The sequence below is a fragment of the Sciurus vulgaris genome (genome assembly GCF_902686455.1).
Source record: "Sciurus vulgaris genome assembly, chromosome: 6".
NCBI lineage: Eukaryota > Metazoa > Chordata > Mammalia > Rodentia > Sciuridae > Sciurus > Sciurus vulgaris.
In genome coordinates, this window is record NC_136466.1 from 44,391,994 (window position 1) to 44,408,271 (window position 16,278).

Sequence of the window (16,278 nt, forward strand, 5' to 3'; positions counted from 1 at the left end):
AAAATCCTATAGACTTACCATTTCTGAACTCTTTATTCCTTTGTGTAGATCCATATTTTTAATTGGTATTATTTTCCCTCTTCCTGAAGACTTGCTTTAACATTTCTTGGACTGCAGGTCTGCTAGCTGCATTTTATAAACTTTTATATATCTTTAAAACTCTATTTTGCCTTCAACCTTGAAAGATATTTCCACTGGATATAGAATTCTTTATTGACAGCCTTTCTCTTCCAGTACTAAAAAAAAAAAAAAGAAAAAAAGAAAAAAACGAAAAAGAACAAAAAAATTGTTTTTATCTTCTTGCTTGTATTTCTTCCTATAAAAATGTTATAATCTTATCTTTATGCTACAATCATATCTTTTATATGTAACATGTCTTTTTCTTCTGGATGTTATTAAGATATTCTTTTATGAGGGGTTTTGAGAAATTTGAATGTGTTGTATTTTTCTTCATGTTTGTTGGCTTGAGTTTCATTGAGTTCTGTGGATCTATAGTTATCAAATTTGGAATATTTTTGGCCATTTTTTCTTCAAATATTTTTCATATCACCACTTCTCCCTCTTCTCATCTGGAGACTCCAAGTATATGTACAGAGAAGTATATATTTCTTTAAGTAATATAGATTACTATTCTCCCTAATTTGTTCAAGTTTTTTTCCATGGTTTCAGTTATCTACCACATAGTCAAGTGTGATTAAAAAAATATATTAAATGGAAAATTCCAGAAATATACAATTCATAAGTGTTAAATTGCACACATTCTGGGTATGTGATGAAATCTCATCCCGTCTTGCTCCATCCTGCCTGGGTTGTGAATTGTCCCTTTGTCCAGCATCACCTAACTGTCTTGGTTATCAGATTGACTGTTACAGTACCACAGTATTTGTGTTCAAGTGACCCTTATTTTATGTATAAGTAGTCCCAAAGTGCAAGAGTAGTGTTGCTGATGATGTGGACATGCCAAAGAGAAGCTATAAAGTGCTTCCTTTAGGTACAAAGATGAAAGTTCAACAAAATTTGGGGAAACAGACCACATTCACATAACTTTCACTAGAGTATGTTGTTATATTCATTCTATTCTATTATTGTTGTTAATCTCTTACTGTGTCTAACTTATAAATTAAACTTTATCATATGTACATATGGATAGAAATATAGTACACATATAGGGTTTGAATGATATCCACAGTTTCAGGTATCCTCTGGGGAGTTTTGGAAGGTATCCCCCACAGATAAAGGGGTCTATCACACACAGTAGCTTGAAGTTGTCATTACCACACAATTCATTGATGTTGTATTTATTCTTTGTTTTATTCTTTCCCCCCTTTGTGTTGTAGTTCAGATTTTTTTCTATTTGTCTTTACATTCATTAATCTTTTCTTTTGCAATGTTGAATCTGCAATTAATCACAGTTAAAGTAATTTTTATCCCACATTACAGTTTTCATCGTTAGCAGTTTGAAACAAAATTTTATTCTACGTCATCACCTAATGTTTCAAATCATAATCATTTTAATGCCTTTTTAAATTCTGATATCTGGTCAGTTTGGGGTGGTCAGTTTCAATTGTTTGGTTTATCTTCTCATTATCAGTTCTATTTTCTGCTTCTTCACAGGTCTTATAATTTTTATTTGATTCAAGAAATTGTGAATTTTGCCCAGCTAGGCACTGAATATTTTTGTATTCTTATTGATGTACCTGAAACTTATTCTGGGAATGAGTTAGGTTACAGGGATATAGTCTAACTCTTTCGGGTTTTATTTTTAAGATTTACTAGGTGGAATGAGGAAGAAGTGCTAATTCTAGGGCAAATTCTTCACTACAATGAGGAAAGATCCTTCTGCACACTTAACCAATACCACTTCAATTATAAGGATTTTCAGTCTGATTGAAAAGAGGCACTACCTCATCTCTGTGTGAACAGTAGCACCAATATCTCTAATATCTTGGGGGTGATTTCACCCTAAACTCTGGCAATTTCCTCACATGCATACAGTAATCACTTCTCGCCTAGATACTCACTTTCTTTCTCTCCGATCTCACCAACTGAACAGCTGCAACAAAAATAAAACCTCTAAGAAGATCACGACCATTTTTTTAAAACTTCTCCAGGTCTGAACTCTTTCCTGAGTTGAAATCTCATATTTTCTATGGTCTGCTAGATTTCTTTACTTGGATTGACCACCAACATTTTAAATATAGTACATCTGTTGTAGTTTGGATCTTCAATGTCCCCCAAAGGCCCACTTGTTAAAATCTTGGTCCCCAGCTGACGATTTTGGAGGAAAGTGAAATCTTTAAGGGGCCGGGCCTACTGGGAAGTCTTTGAGTCACTGGGGGTGCCCTTTAATAGGGTAGTGGGACTCTCGCCCCTCTTCACCCTTTCACTCCTGACCATCAGTTGAGTGATTTTGTTGTGCCATTCACTTCTGCCATGATTTGCTACCTTGTTATGGGTCCAAAAGCAATGGCGCCAACTGATCTTAAACTGAAATCTCTAAAACTATGAATGAAAATAAACTTTCTCTCTCTATGTTGATTATCTTGTGTATTGTGTGTGTGTGTCTGTGATAGAAAGCAAATACAACATCCAAAAGTGAAATTGCTATCTTCCTCTTCCTCTAGCAACTCTTTCTTCCAGACTTTTTAACCCTGGTACCCCAGTCCTTTTACGATTAGGACAACACGGGCTCTAAACACCACAGTGCTCTTTGACATTGCCTCCTGCCTCACATAGCCTTCACTTCTGTTTTTAGAAAACATTCTATTCTCTGCCACCTTTGGAGTTTGACCTCCTAAATGGTCTGATAATATCACTTTGTACATGTTTAGAGAGTAATGTGTAAAAAAAGCTTGATTTTAATTGTCACTATTTACTTTTAAAACTTCAGTGATTTTTCAATAGTCTCTTGAAAAAATTATATTTTTTCTTAATTTTTATTGGTGCATTATAGTTATACACAATAGTGAGCTTTATTGTTATACTTTCACACTTGCACACATTATAATGATTTGAAAAAACATTTAAAGTCAAAATTTGGCATTTAATCTCTCTACAATCTAGTCTTAAGCAATTTTCCCATTCATGTTTCTAGCCACCATGCTACATGGAATTTGTGCTTCAGCAAAACATCTGGGACCCCATTTTTCAATACATTTCTCAAACCATTCCCTCTTCCTTTTTCTCCACCATTGCTATCAAAGTTAGGAAATGGAGATGAATATATATATATATATATATATATTAACATATATATATGTGTATATATATATATATAAAAGTTGAATTAGTAAAAAATCTATCTGGAAAGCAATGATCAACCAGTGCTAATAGTTTACATTTCTTTTTATTCAAAAATTTTACATTTAGGATTTCGCCCTCAGGAAATAATGATGGACGTGCACCAAAAGTTGTCTGAAAGGATGTTTATATTACCACAGTCTATAATGGGAAAAAATAGAAACAATTTAAATGACCAATTGGACATTTAATAATTAAACAGTCATTAGGGACTATTAGAGGGCTATTTATTAAGGGAGACATATATACTAAGAAAAAACAATAATAAAATATATCCCAATTTTATTTTTTAGATAATAAAAATGGATAATATCTACATAACTAGATAGAATAAAGACTAAAAATACATACTAAACAGTTGACAATAATAATTTCTTTATGGTCAAATAATGGATTTCTTTCTATTTGTTTAGAAAGGAAACCAGTAACAATTGTTCATTGTCATTATCAAGTATTATACTTGATATGTATGCTTGATGTATTTCTATATATTATACTTGATATATTACTACGCACAACTGTATGTATATACTTGTATATTCCTGGCAGTGCAGTTTTGTTATACCAGCATCATCACAAATACATAAGTGTGCTATGACATTAAGATGGTTACCTCACTAGGGAGTAGGAATTTTTGAGCTCCATTATGATCTCATGGGACTACTGTCATATATGCAGCCTGTCATCGACTGAAACATCATGACCATATTTAAAAAGCTGTTCTCAAGCAATCTCTTCTCTGGACATCCAAGCACTTATTTATCACTTTATCACCTGAGTCTGCAAAATAATACTGATATGTATGTCTCTGTTTCTTCTACAAAACCCTCAGCTACCTAGGGGCAAAGAGTATGTCTCAAAGGTCCTTGGGCTCTCCAGCATCTCATGCAGCTGGACACTCAGTCACTTATCACAGAAGGAGTAAATGTCAGGGAATAGTGAGGGGCCTAAAATTGCAGATAAAAATGACAATGGCCAGTGATTGATGCAAGTGGTACATTTAGCTTAGTCTTGATTCCAATCTGCTTCTTTAGTTCTCCCACTACCTCTGGAAGAATTTTCATATTTATTTCACAAGTCTACTGCAGGAAAATATCATGCCCAGCATTTCAGTTCGACCTTTCCAAGGGAGGGGGAAAAAAGAATGGAAGAGTTAAGGAGTGCTTGATATTTTAATAAACCTTGGTAACCTGCAATATCTACTATATTCCATAGTTGACATCATAATAAACTCTCTCACTGCCAGATTGTTTCTGCTCTTTCAAAAAATATACTGACAGCCAGGCTACATGGCAGACGGTGGGAATACAAAGAGCTGAATCAGCCTGGTAGACTTTTCCCTGGGAGAACAATTACCAACTGACATGCAGCCTGCAGGAAAAACAACCAGGGTGGAAACTATTATTTGCATGGGGACCTAATCTCAGGAGTAACAGAGAACATAGTGTTCTATAGTTCTATTTTTGAAGGGATATGGGGCTTACACCAACCAAAAAGCATACAAATTCAAATCAAAATTTAAGGAAAAACCTGGACATCATGGAGTTTTCTGCTGGAAGGACCTGAGGTCCAGAATTGCTTTACTCCACAAACTTGAAAATGTGGCTAACGCTTTCCCCCAGTCTTTTAGGAGACAAAGCTTCATCCTGTTCCTTGCTCTATCTCAAAAAAGAGAAGTAAAACCTTTACTTTTCCCTTTTGGTGGGCACAGCTTATTTCTAAGGAAATTTTTTACAAGGATGAAAAGTGCCCCCACCCCCACCCTGCCTGGCACTCTGCCAACCTTAATCAGTAAAGTATCAAGCCAGGGTCCTAAAATTTTTGCAAAAATGAAATTTACCTGGAAAGCTGTATTCATTTTCTAATGCCATTTCAAAATTTAGTGACTCAGGGGACAAGAATTCAGAGGAGGCTCTGCTGGCAGTTCTGACTGGAAGTCTCTTGAGGAGTTGCAGTTGGACCTCCACTGGGACTGCAGTCATTGGAAGACCAGACTGGGCTTGAAGACCTATTTCCAAGGTGACTCATTCACATGGCTGGCAGGCTAATGCTGCCTGTTATCAGGAGGCTTCAGTTCCTTCCCATGTGGGCGACTCCACAGGACAGATTGTCCTCATGGCATGATGGCTAGCTTCCTCCAGCACAAGCAGAAGAGCCCTAGAAGAAGCTGCCATGCTTTTTTATAGTTGGCTCTTAGAAGTCCTGCATTGTCAATTCTGCTGTGTTTTTCTGATTAAATGGGTCAGCCCTGATCCAATGTGGGAGAAAACACAAGGCATGAATCCTAGAAGGTGAGGCTCATGGCAGGAGCCATCTTGAAGGCTGGCTACTAGCCCAGGCCACACAGAGAGACCAGTGTAAGAGCTTCATCTGGTAGCCCTATCTGACAGCCAGCATTAACTGCCCTCAAAGAACAAACCTTCAAGTGCCTCCTGCCCCAACAAGCCACTCAGCAAGCCTCAGGTGTCAAGGAGCACAGACATTTGCACTGTGCAGTTGCCTGAGCAACTGATCCGCCATTAAAAAAAAAAAGAAAAAAAAAAAGGAAGAGATAACACACAATGATGGCTATCTTAAGTCAGGAAGTTCTTTGTTTGTTTGATAATGGGGATTGAACCCATGGTGTTTCACCACTGAGCCAGATCCAAAGCCTTTTTATTTGTTATTTTGAGCCAGGGCCTCACAGTTTCTTGGGGCCTTGCTAAGTTGCTGGGACTATCCTTGGACTGGTGATCCCACTGCTTCAGCCTCCCCAGTTGCTAGGATTGTAGAAATATACCATTTTGCCCAGCATAGTCATGAAGTTTGAGGTAACAGGTAAAACAGTAACTTTAACTATACCTGCTAAAACTAGGAAGTCTCCAGGTCCCACTTCAGACCCACTGAATGAGATTCCTGAAGCAGGGAGAAGTTTGGGAAACTTAATTTTCCCAGTAGTCCAAATGATTCTTAGGATATTTGGGAAACTGACGGAGTATCTTCCTGCTTCACATGAGTCAGTGGAATGATCTAGTTGGTTTTTATCTTTGATTTTCTGTGCATCTCATGGACTTAGTGAAATTCTAAAACTGAAATAGAAATTGAATCTAAATATGGTTCCGGATGAGATGCTCTTTTATTTTTAACTCAAATTTTATATTAAATAATCAGAAGGCAGTGCTTGAAAAAGAAATGTGGAAAATAAAATAGCAAAATTTTACAGATATTCAGGAAAGATTATGAAAACTTCTTTTTAAAATCTTTAAATAAAGGTCAGCTATTCAATTACCAGAAGAAGGGGAGGATAAAGGCAAAAAAATTTATCATTTTCTGCAGAAAGCCTAAATATACTGATATGGTATAGAATAATCTCCCAATTTATATTAAATTTAAAACTTTAGAGTGTATGACAACACCCATATTTTTGAGTAGTAAATACAAAAAAAATTATCTCCATAAACACACACACATATACACACAACTTGTATTTAGATAGGAGAATCAGGTGGCTGGGGTAGGAGAAGAAGAAAGGCTCATTTTTCACTGAATATCATTATGTCCTCTGAGTTTTGTATTGGGATTACATAATGCTTTACAAAAATAGATGAATAAAGAGATTTAAAAATGCCTTTTCTCTTGGACCTCCTCTTGGAAGTCATGCTGGAATATAAATGTGTGATCCATCATTATTATTTGTAGTTAATTATCTTTTCTTTTTAGGTTTGACAGTAAAGTGGAACTGGATATTCTTCCAGGCTAGTGTTCCTGATGTATAAAAACCTAGCCAATATACAGTTGATAGCCCCTGCCCCCATTTTTTATTGGCTCTCACAGGAGTGCCTGTTCATCCTACTCCTCTGATAAAATGCAATCCCTAAGCCCTGGATAAGTGGGACACTTGCTTTGGCCTCATGCTTAGAGAACCCTGTTACGGCCCTTCTCTGTCCTGGCCTGTCACATTCACTAAAGAATTTTTAACTGAGGGGTTATGTCCACACCAAAACCAAAGGCTCCTTCTAGATCGCACTCAAGATAAGAGAGAATTTCTTGACTATTGACATGAGCTCACTTTGTGCACAAGCCCTGGGTCTATCCTCCTGGGAAGGGAACTGGGCAGAGCTTGACTCCTTAGTCTGAGCTGTCCACACACACGTACGTGAAACACCTCACATTTCAGAAAGGAACTGAGGATGGAAAGGAAAACATGGATCATAGCCTCCACCTACACTCTTGCTGGAACCCTATAAATATTAAGAGGGAACTTTCCCAACACTCCTTAATGCTGGCACCTTTTACCTACCTTCAATCCACCCTAAATAGTTCAGATAGTGATGAGGATGAACATCTGAGGATTTGCTACCTTGACTTTTCAGCAGAAGCAAGTGAGTTGCACATAAGCATGGGAGAGTCATTCCTGAAAATTCCGGATCTTAATATATGATTACTATGTCATTCTTGACTTGGAATAATGCACTTTCAACAATGTGGCACATTCAATGATGTGAGAACTTTTAAGTAGCTGGAACCATCATGTCCTAGCAATATAAGACATCGCTTCACAAAATACCATGCACTTTGGATTAAAAAGTTCTAGAACTTGTTGTTTTGTTCAAGACCTTACATAACCCTGGGGAAGTTCCGTTCTTGCCTGTGTCCCAATCTCTCCCTCACCTTCTAGACATGAGATAGAATGGACTTGCTTAGCATGCTTCCTGTTGTTGTCCTCTAACCTACTCTCCTCTCATATCTATACACCCTGTAATGTAAGCTCCATAGAGTAAGATTCTGTTTCTATTTTGTTCACCAATGCATCTCCAAGTGCCTAGAATATTGTCTGGCACAAAGTAGTTTCTCAATAAATATGTGTTGAATGGACGAATATAGGAAATCAACATAACTTATAATAATAGCCTAATGACAAGAAGAAACTCAGTCTAAACTCAGTTCAGCTCAGGTGCCAACATTATCCATTTTCCTATTTTGGCTGATTCCCGAATGACAAAGTAAATTTTTATCTATACATTTAAGGTTTTGGAGCTCTAATTCTTATTTTTTGTTTAAGATATGCTAGGGGATGTTTAAAAAAAAAAAGAGAGATAGTAATCTCGTCCTCTGAGAATGCAACAAAAACAACAATGATTTTTATGTTGTTCTCCTATATATTCTGCTTACAGAAACATATTATTACTCTTAAACAGCTAGAGAGGACACAATATTGTATATTTCCAAGTTTTTAATAACTTTTTCAAAATGATGTGAGCTGAACATATTACATAAAAAGAAGCAAATTTTAAAATATTTTTAAAGAAGCAAATTGATCAGTGGGAGTTGTTTTGAATGTTTTCTGTATTCAATGATCATTCATATGAAAGGCCAAGCATTCTAACACCACTGAAATTTCCAACAGGATTCTAATGGAAGGAAAATTATAACAAAGCAGTCTAAATAAAGGGGAAGCTAAAAATTTGAGAGCATATTTCATCTTAAGCTTTGTATTTAGTTTGATGGTTAAAGAAATAGAATAAACACCCAAAGAGAAATGTTTCATAGTCAGAAATGAAAGGCAGATTAAAAAGGAAGTGCTATATTAAGACTCTATATAGTTGAAGTTCTAAAGGTATTTTTATTTTTATGCTAGAATGCAAAGATTTTCTAAAATAGGAAAAATGTCCATAAGGATACATGAGCTAAAATGTGGAAGTGGTCACTATTATACCATCAGTGGTTACAGATATCATTTGTGACTTCATTTGTAGGGGGAAACAGGTGGATCACAGTGGGCTAAGAAGGGAAAAGAAGAAAACCTCTGACCATACAGAGGTTTGGAAAGCTTTACGTTTGAAGGTGGTACTTTAAACCCAAGGAAGATTAAGTCAGGTGTATTGGATGATACAAAGAACGAACAAGTATGGAATGCCAAGTTCCTCCTGTTCCATGCAAAAAGAAAAAACAATTACGCTGCAAAGACCTAGAACTGTTTTCTTGATGATCCTGCTTCCACTTTGTTTAATGATCTCTAGAAAGTCCAAGATGTAAAATAGTTCTGGGCCACATAAATGTTAATAGAAAGTGGTTAATTGGGATCTCCTGGCAGGGAGGATGCTGATGGGCCTCTAAGATCACCAGATGTACTGATTCAACACAAAACATGTCACCAGAAACAGCCCTTTTAAACAGAAGAGACACGTATGTCAGCCTGTCTCGCTTATTGACACAGACCACTAACCGTCTCTCTCAATTGAGTTTGTGTCTTCTGAAAGAAAACAATTATGAAGAAACTGGTCATGGTAAAGGATTCTTTCAAAGGAATTACTTTTATTCAGTATTTAAAACATCTTAACATGACGAACAAAAGAAACATCTGAGAAACTGGGATCACTCTGATCCCCTGCTTTCTCCTCCTCTAATTCTCGCCTACACAGTCCACACAGCTGGCTGCAGGTGTGATTCTCAGCTGTTGTCACCTGTCGCCACATCAACCCAGTCACAGGACTCAGCTCACTTCCCTTGACTTGCACACTCATACCCACTCACCAAAGTTTTTGGGTGAGTAGTAGACATTATTGAAAGTTTAGGGAAAATAAAGGTATTAAAACACAGCAAAAAAAAAAAAAAAAAAAAAAAAAATGTAAAGCTGAATATTAGGTTCGACAGTTTTCAGCACTCCCAAGGCCATGTTTACCAACATAGCATTAAGCGCCTACAAAGTGGTCCTTATCTCTCCTGCTGTCCTTTCTCCCCAGTGTCTCTTCTTTCCTCTCTCCTATCCAAAATATTCAGATCCAGTGATGTAAAATAGTGCGACTCTTAAGTTTTCTCTTTAAAACTCTTGCCCTTGGGGTCTCATCTTTTACCCCTCAAGTCCTTAGGGAAAAAAATTAATACATAAATATAAATATAATTCCATTTGTAAAAACAAAAGTACACTGATGCCCTTTATAAAATGGCTTTTTCCCCCTCCTCAACATGAAGCATTTTTCAAAGAGTGAGAAAAGTAGCAAGGACCTCTGTTGGTCACTGCTGTTCTTACACCTCCGCAGCCTGCAGGAGCTTTCTGTGTGTTCAGGATCAGCCCTACCAACCAGGCCTGGCAAGGTGAAATAGAACTACACCCTTCTTCCCACATTGGTCTCTGGAAGTTCTGCCCCAACCATAGGAATTTTCTTCTAGGATTTTTTAAAATGTCAAGACCTTGGCCTCTGAGTTCTCCCTAAACACCCAAATACTTTTGTTTCTATTGGTGCCCAGATACAGAGATCCCAACTCTGGGACTCACAGTAATGCAACATTTGGGAACTTCGTTCCAGGGTTTAGAGGTTCACAGGTACACACCGACCCTATTTCCCTTGGAGATGGTACCAAGTTCACCTTTCATTTCTATGTTCTTCTTTCCTTCTGAATACATGGGGATTTGAGTCAGTGGTTTCCTTGGGCCTGGGAAAGATATTCCTGCTGTGTTTTGATATTCCTGCTTTGTTTTGTTTTTGGTTGAAGATTTACACCACTCCAGAGCTAAAAATTCCAAAGGATTTGTCAAATATAGTTCAGACTCTTCATTCACCAGAAGTCACAGTAATGACAATTAACTTAATGAATTCTATCCAATGAGTTTTTCTATGGTGTTAAGTACTTCACTTTCATCATCTCATTTAATCATCCCCAAAGCCCAATAGTGTAGGTAGTTTTGTTATATTCATGCTACAGAGGGAGGAACTGAGATACCAATATCACATAACTAGTAGATGTCAAAGGGAAGTCTGAATGCACTTAACCACTAGATATGATACCACTGAAATCACTTCTTCAACATGAACCCTTTAAAAGCAGGCCTAATATGTTCCCTGAGCCACCTACACATAACAGAGCAGTGCACTTGCAGGCCACTCTCAGATGCTCCCTCCAGGCAAAAGTTGGCAGATGAAATATGGCACCCAGCCCAGGGAAGCTTGTGGAGAAAGACTAAGCAGAATAGGATGTTCCCTTCAGACACAGTTCACAGAGAAGGTTTCATCTGGGGCCCTAAGATATGCTCTGCAACTCAGAGTAGACACAGATTGCCCAACAGTTCTGAAGAGTCGAGGTCCACCCTTGGAGTCACTGTCTATTGATGATAGTCATCATCTGCTCTTCGCACTCCCACAACTACCTCAGAGGCTCTCAAGCTTTCAAAATAGCCAAGCTTGGCTTCTAACCAACTCATAGAATTAACTAAGGGTCCAGGGTCTTCTCTGGAAGGTTCGATGGGAGTTTCCAAGCTTGCCAAGCTAATTTCTATCTCTCCTGTGAGATTGACCAAAACAACTGCCACATCTGACTTAACAACTATAACACCCTGGCCAGCCTTGTGCCTCCCACAGATAACTCTCAAGTCCTTGGACATGTTACAGACATGTGGAACACTGTTAGTACTAGCCCCAGAGACTGTCCACTCCCACTCCTAACTCCAACTCCAGATTGAGCTTCCCAGAAACTCCTACACATCTAAGATCCTACAGTTGCACAGTCCTACTATTGGAGTTTGAGGTTAATTGCTCATTCTCAGATATTCATTTATTTATGTCTTCCATCCTTACAAGCTGGTTTTAAAGGAGCAGTTCCTGGACCCCACTTCCTTCTTAAACCTTTGGTCTCCACCCTTAAATATGCTGCCATGCTGTCTTAAACACTGGTATACTCCTTCTCTTTAAGTTTTTGTCTATGAGGCATTGACAAGGCACCTTGGTGTAAAACACAATCTAAGGACCATGGGCAGTGGTCCCAGGAGAGTCACTGATTAGGCAATTTGATGAAATTTACTGTGCCCTAGTCTCCTCATCTCTGGAATGATCAATCTGAATGATGTGAAGCTTTCTTCCACCTCTACCCAGGTTTTTCACTCTGATATTTCACTGCCATTTAAAGTTTCCCAAAGAGACTGACATTTCCAGTTTGTCTTAACCTTGGAGACATCTTTGTGGGTTTTATTGTTTGTTTGTTCATTTTATTTTGTTTTGTTTTACCTACATAACTAGCCTAACAATGCCAAGTTCTTCAGAATAGCGATGCTTAAATTTATTCCTCTAAATCCTTTGTTTCAGCCTTGTATTGTTCCTACAGAAAAGGGGGACAGTAAAATGCCAAGTCCCTGAATGCCCCCTTTCTGTTCCTAAAAAGCTAGCCAATCTAGATTTAATCTAGATTAAAACTCTAGGGAACAATTACAGCAAACCTGGGTTGAAAGATCCAGAAAAATATCTTGAAGGATACTGGCTTTCTCCTACGCATACTGGAAACTTTGGCAAGTTGGTGTTATCTGTAGAAAGCTACTGTCATGCACATAAACAAGGACAGTTGCTCCTTGGGATGCTTATTATGTAAGCAAACTAAGAAAGCTAGTGCTAATGATGTCACTGCTTCTGCAGCTTAACGTGTAAACCCTCTCTGTGTGTGGACTGGTGTGAAACTGAGGACACTGTGGGAAGGATACATGTTGCTCTTCTAGATGGCCATCACTGGACAAAACACCACGAGGGAGAGGAGGCGTTGCTTGGTAAAGCACTTTGAGGGGCTATCTGGTCAGCTTGTCACCCTGGACCTCTTCTTGGAGCATTTTCTGATCTCTTCTAAGCTTTCCCCAGTAAATCATGTCTCACATCCTGTCTCTGGGCACTTTCTTTGACCTTTCTACAACCTACCCCTGCTGCTCTGGCAAAACCAGGCTCTGGGTGTGAAAATTCCCCAAGAATGTCACTTATTTGTGCATACACTTCTCTAGTTTTCTTGTTAATTTATCCCTCTGATTTTGTGTACTTTCCAAACCTCCATATATAAATATAGAACAACAATCAATGCTTTTATGTGTTATTTGATGTTTACTCCTTGCAAGCAGCTTCAAATGCCTCCTGCATTGAATTTATACTCTTGATACAGGGTTTTCAACCAGCATCTTCATCATATGCGTCCTGGTCACCTATGAACTCAGGCTATTTTAAGTTTTTAGTAAGAACACAATGATAGTAAGTTACCCTTGAAATAATGAATGCTGTTTCTCTCAGACCACCTAAAAGGTCAGGGAAAGTTACTCATTGCTCATTAATGTCTAATAGCTTGTGTTATTCCCATAAGCAGAAACAAAAAAAAATTAGCAATTGCAATTTGACAGTGACATAAACATCTGTCTGGCTAATGAATTCCTTGCCAAGTGCATGTTCCAAAAGAGAGAGCAATGTCACCTTTAATATAAGTGGCTTTTCCTAGAATGCTGGAGTTACATCCAGGGAAAGTAAGATCTGAAAATAGCATAAGTGAAAAAGTAACAGAGCTATGTTTACGAGAACAATGAAATAGGAAATACCATGTCATTTTGGTTCAATGTACTATATTCCTTTTTTTTTCATGAATAAACAAGGTGCTAACACTCATAAAAAATTTTCAGAAAAATCTTCAGGTTCATTAACTCATGTAATTCCCACAAAGCAAAATAAAACAAGCTTTTTTCCTAATCCTAGTGCAAAGCTACAAAAATAATATCAAAGTACATCTTTGGACTAAAATCTCCAACATTTCAAGGTTGCTGCACATGAACACTAAGAAAATAGACCGCTTAAAAACCAACATATGCCAAGTATTTTGATCTTCAATGATATATCATGATGAATTGCAAGAAACATCTTAAAATACAATATCAAATGAAAACCTCATCATCCACTAATTAGTGCTCTGACATTAGTCTACCATATCCTTAGGTTTTGTTTTCCAACTTTATTGAGGTATAATTGATGAATAGAAATTGTATATATTTGAAGTATGCAATGTGATCCTTAACATATACACTGTAACACAGATACATTGTAAAATAATTACCACTATCAAGTTATTTAACATATCTATTATCTCACTATTTTTTTTCCTTTTTCCAATTTTATTTTAAAGTTTTAAAAGTACAATAACAGCAAATCTTTTCCTGGCACAAATAACACTTGTTTTTTAAAAAAAAGGGGGCAGAAGGATACACAAGTGCAATATTTTCCTATTTTATTAAAAATAAGAGGAAGACAACTGTAAAGGTTTTTCTCTTCCACATCCTGGGTGTGAACTAGCCCCACACAATCATACATACATACATATACTTGCACAGACTTAGCTCTCTAACACTACTTAGTAAATTCAAAATCAACCACAGTATCTTACTGTCCACTCCCAGCCCCTCCGAATCTTCAACTACTTATAAAAGACTGAGAAGTAAAAAGAGGTCCAGAGGTTTTTAAGTAGCTGGTTAGACCAAGTAAAGTCACATCCTATACAGGAGGGACAACAACAAAAGTCCTCCTAGGACACGCTCCTTCAATTATGTGAAAAAAACCTCAAAAGTTTCCACAGGGCACACTAAGGCCCTTGGCTGACTAACTCCCCACTGCCCATTCCCCAAAAGTTTCCACTCCCATTTAACAGGGGACTTTGAGAAGTCACAGAGACTCTCCAATGGCTAGTTTCTAGCAGACTGGGAGAAGCTAATGCTTCAACCAGCTGTCATTTGGACTCCCCTCCCTTTCCCTAAGACAATAGAAAGGCCAGAAGGGCAGATTAACAAAGTGGGAAGAAAACTGGGCTTAGACCCTACTGCTCACCACAGGGAGGTCAGCTCAGGGAGAGTTTTCTCTACTTCCCTCCTTTGCCCCTGGCAGCTACCCTGCCTTTTCTCCCCACCAAAGTCCTGAAACTCTCAAAAGGGGTGCCCGACTTAAAGTCTTCAAGATACTCCTAAGTTCCTGGGCTCCCTCTCCTCTAGCCAGAACGAACTGCCCTGACTCTTCTCTCCTCTCCCATCTATCTTCAGAGCAAACAAACCACCCAACAAACGCACACCCGCCCAAATCCCTAGCCTCCTAAGGTTACTAGCAAATCTTCAAAACAAAATATCAGACATCCTCATTATTACACAGATAAGATCTGTTGTTGCTGTCTTCGCACAACTGGTTAAGGAAAAGGGGGTTATTCCACAATTTCTTAGGAATCCATATTCTCTTACAAAGTCAGAATAGAATGAGGCAAAGGGTTGCAGATGAGGATCAAGAAAGAAGAAAGGAGAAAAGTATTTACAGAAAATAGAGAGGAAGAAACGTCCATAAGAAAAGACTTCACTGTCATTTATTCTTGCCAGCCCTCTAGATTTGGCTTTGGGCTTCACTGGTTTGGCCTTCTTGGGCTTGGATGACTTGACAGGCATGGCTTTGACAATCTTGGGTGTTTTGGTTTTCTTGGATGTGGCAGTTGACTTTTTCTTGGCCTTCTTGACTGGGGGGCTTTGAACTTCTTGCTTGAAGTTTTGTGGCAGCCTTATTGGTTGGGCTTGGTTGCCTTCTTTGGCTGACCACCTTCTTGACTTCCTTCTTTGTCTTCTTAAAGGCCACTGACTTCTTGGGTTCATCACTCTTGGCCAGATGGAAGGATCCTGAGGCACCCACTCCTTTGGTTGCTCGAGGACACCGATGGTCACCAGATGCTTGATGGACAACTTGATCTGGGAGTCTGTGTTCTCACCCACCTTGTAGTGACTTTCAATAAACTTCTGGATGGATTGGCACAAGCTAGCTCAGTTCTTCTCAGCCTAGAAGGCAGCCATGATCATGTTGGAATACTTGGGGTGGTCTGTGGACTTCTTGGAGCCCTTGGCTGGCTTGGGTTTGGCCACAGGAACAGATGTGGAGTTCTTGGCCATGGTGCCCTGCCTGGTCCTGCTGCTGAGGGCGCCTTCCAAAGGACCAGCCCTCATCAGAGGCTGAGCAAAGCATGATTCAGGGTCTGCTCTCAGGCTCCTGACCAGCAGGCCACTCTGGAGTCCAGCTGTCGAGGATGCAGGCAGGGGGTCGCTGCCTCTCCTGCCAGGCAGAGGTCATGGGAGGGCTAGCTGGGTGGGCTCTGTGTGACCTGGCTGCACCAGTATGCTTGACTTGGTGCCTGGCTCCTGCTCTGCCTCTGCCTCCCTCTTCCCAGTCCCACGTCTTCACTGTTTTTTTGAGG

The 16,278-nt window shown here is 38.7% G+C and overlaps 1 pseudogene across 1 annotated transcript in view; it reads right to left on the bottom strand.

The window, feature by feature from the left end:
* Positions 1-15,976, bottom strand: part of LOC306663422 — an 87,044-nt pseudogene extending 71,068 nt beyond the window's left edge. Inside the window, exon 1 of the transcript in view lies at positions 15,416-15,976. The product of the transcript in view is annotated as an uncharacterized misc_RNA (transcript). The remainder of the gene's footprint in view (positions 1-15,415) is intronic.
* Positions 15,977-16,278: the final 302 nt, after the last annotated feature.